The sequence below is a fragment of the Chlorocebus sabaeus genome, unplaced genomic scaffold, assembly GCF_047675955.1.
Source record: "Chlorocebus sabaeus isolate Y175 unplaced genomic scaffold, mChlSab1.0.hap1 unalloc_scaffold_251, whole genome shotgun sequence".
Lineage (NCBI taxonomy): Eukaryota > Metazoa > Chordata > Mammalia > Primates > Cercopithecidae > Chlorocebus > Chlorocebus sabaeus.
In genome coordinates, this window is record NW_027327539.1 from 186,331 (window position 1) to 189,299 (window position 2,969).

General features: G+C 49.2%; 1 pseudogene; it reads left to right on the forward strand.

Moving 5' to 3' along the window:
* The first annotated feature begins 463 nt into the window (after window positions 1–463).
* LOC140711169 (ubiquitin carboxyl-terminal hydrolase 17-like) lies at window positions 464–2,065 on the forward strand (annotated as a pseudogene).
* Window positions 2,066–2,969: the final 904 nt, after the last annotated feature.

Genomic DNA, 2,969 nt, shown 5'->3' on the forward strand with positions numbered 1-2,969 from the left:
TGCCAAGAGCACATAGTTAGAAGCACATCGCAGCTCAAACACACACACACCCAGACATATAAACAAAAACAAAGAAACACTCACATGGGTATGATTCCGCATGCCCACAAGTTCACGCAAGCAAACACATACACACAAACACACACATTGTTTTGTAAGGACAGAATTATTCCCTACCACTGTTTTAAGTAAACTAACGCATTCCCCAGGAGTTTTAAGTGAACTCCCTGGGGAATACAAGGGGACACACCCTATGACTCATTCTTTAACTGAGTGCTGATATTGGATTGGTGGACCGCGTACCTGATGGGTGGGTGGGGTGTTCGCGGTAGGCGGGGGTGAGTTATATAAGGGCTGATGCAGCCAGATGGCGCGTCATTTGAAGACTCTCTCGGAAGAGATAGCGTCTTTCTGCAACGTGTGGTCCCAGCAGAAAAAGCTTGTGATCCTTGCTCCTGGCGACATGGAGGCCGATTCACTCCACTTGGGAGGTGAGTGGCAGTTCAACCGCTTTTCAAAACTCATATCTTCTCGGCCAGATGCAGCTTTTGCTGAAATTCAGCGGACTTCTCTACCTGAGAAGTCACCACTGTCATCTGAGACCCAAGTCAACCTCTGTGATGATTTGGCTCCTGTGGCAAGACAGCCTGCCCCCAGAAAGAAGCTTCCTCTCAGTAGCAGGAGACCTGCTGCGGTGGGGGCTGGGCTCCAGAATATGGGAAATACTTGCTACTTGAATGCTTCCCTGCAGTGCCTGACATACACACCACCCCTTGCCAACTACATGCTGTCGCAGGAGCACTCTCAACTTTGTCAGTGTCACAAGTGCTGCATGCTGTGTACGATGGAAGCTCACATTACACGGGCCCTCCACTGTCCTGGCCACGTCATCCAGCCCTCACAGGCATTGGCTGCTGGCTTCCATCGAGGCAAGCAGGAAGATGTCCATGAGTTTCTGATGTTTATTGTGGATGCGATGAAAAAGGCATGCCTTCCCGGGCACAAGCAGGTAGATCATGACTCTGAGGACACCACCCTCATCCACCAGATATTTGGAGGCTGCTGGAGATCTCAAATCAAGTGTCTCCACTGCCAGGGCGTTTCGGACACCTTTGACCCTTACCTGGACATCGCCCTGGATATCCAGGCAGCTCAGAGTGTGAAGCAAGCTTTGGAACAGGTGGTGAAGCCCGAAGAACTCAATGGAGAGAATGCCTATCATTGTGGTCTTTGTCTCTAGAAGGCACCTGCCTCCAAGACGTTCACTCTACACACTTCTGCCAAGGTCCTCATCCTTGTATTGAAGAGATTCTCCGATGTCACAGGCAACAAACTTGCCAAGAATGTGCAATACCCTGAGTGCCTTGACATGCAGCCATACATGTCTCAGCAGAACACAGGACCTCTAGTCTATGTCCTCTATGCTGTGCTGGTCCACGCTGGGTGGAGTTGTCACAACGGACATTACCTCTCTTATGTCAAAGCTCCAGGAGGCCAGTGGTATAAAATAGATGACACCAAGGTCACTGCCTGTAGCATCGCTTCTGTCCTGAGTCAACAGGCCTATGTCCTCTTTTACATCCAGAAGAGTGAACTGGAAAGATGCAGTGAGAGTGTGTCAATAGGCAGGGAACCAGGAGCCCCTGGCGCTGAACACAAAGACAGGCGAGCAACGCAAGGAGAGCTCCAGAGAGAACCCTGCCTCCAGGTACCCGACTTGGAGGAGCACTTAGTGGAAAGAGCCACTCCGGAAAGCACCTTAGACCACTGGAAGTTCCTCCAAGAGCAAAACAAAACCAAGCCTGACTTCAACGTCAGAAAAGTCGAATGTACCCTGCCTCCCAACGTGCTTGTGATTCATCCATCAAAATACAAGAGTGGGATGAACAACCATCATCCTGAACAGCAAAGCTCCCTGCTGAACCTCTCTTCAAGGAAACTGACACCTCAGGAGTCCATGAACACTGACACACTCACTTCTCTGCAAGGGAGGACCAGGAGATCCAAAGGGAGGAACAAACACAGCAAGAGGGCTCTGTTTGTGTGCCAGTGATCTCAGGAAAAGTCTCCACCCAAACGCAGGAGTGCATGCGCACACAAACTGACACACACACACATACACGTACACACACACACACCCACGAGGGGGTTCACGCACGCACACACACACACACCATCACATACTCAGTCAATCCGACATAAAGTAATGAGGAGCCCAGGTTTCTGTCTACACAAGAGGGACAACTGGATAGTGACGGCTGCGTTTCAGGATGAGCCCAGACATGGGAAACATCGAGTTTTGCCGTCGTGAGTCTTCTGAACCTGTGGGGGGATTGTCTGTGTGTTTGTGTTCATGGAAGATGACATTCAGTGTGAATTTCTGAATAGGACATATTGCGGTGTAGGGTTGCACGTGAAGTTATTGCAGGGGACGGGGTTGACTATTTTCTCTTGGAGTGTGTTTCATTCGTCAGTTGTTGGTGAGCACCAGAAGTTGAAATTTTGCGAACGTGGGACTTCTGTGGATCCTTCTCCCTACCTTGAGTAGTGGAAACTGGAACGCATTTGAAGAGAGGAAGGGTGTTTTTCTTTTGAACCTGCCTCGCCGTTTTTACATTGCTTGTTGAATGGACCTCAGGCGCCCTAGGACTTGTGCCCTTGGTGGAACCCACAGAATGCTGGAAACAGACAGACAGACACACTTGCCTGTTGAATGCTGTCCATTTCCAATGAATTGAAGCAGAAAATCATCCCACTGGTATGTGAGTCATTTGGAAGTAAGTCGTATTTATAATAAAGGAAATCAAACACAGGAGCGTGTGTGTATTCAACTAAAATAAAATCAGCAAGCACTGAAATAAATCTCATTTGGTGTGTATCAAAATGGCATTTGGGAGATTCCGGGTCAATCGTCCAGCTGCAAAAGGTGCATCTCTGAAGCACAGTCCCTGACCAGCAATGAGACTTGT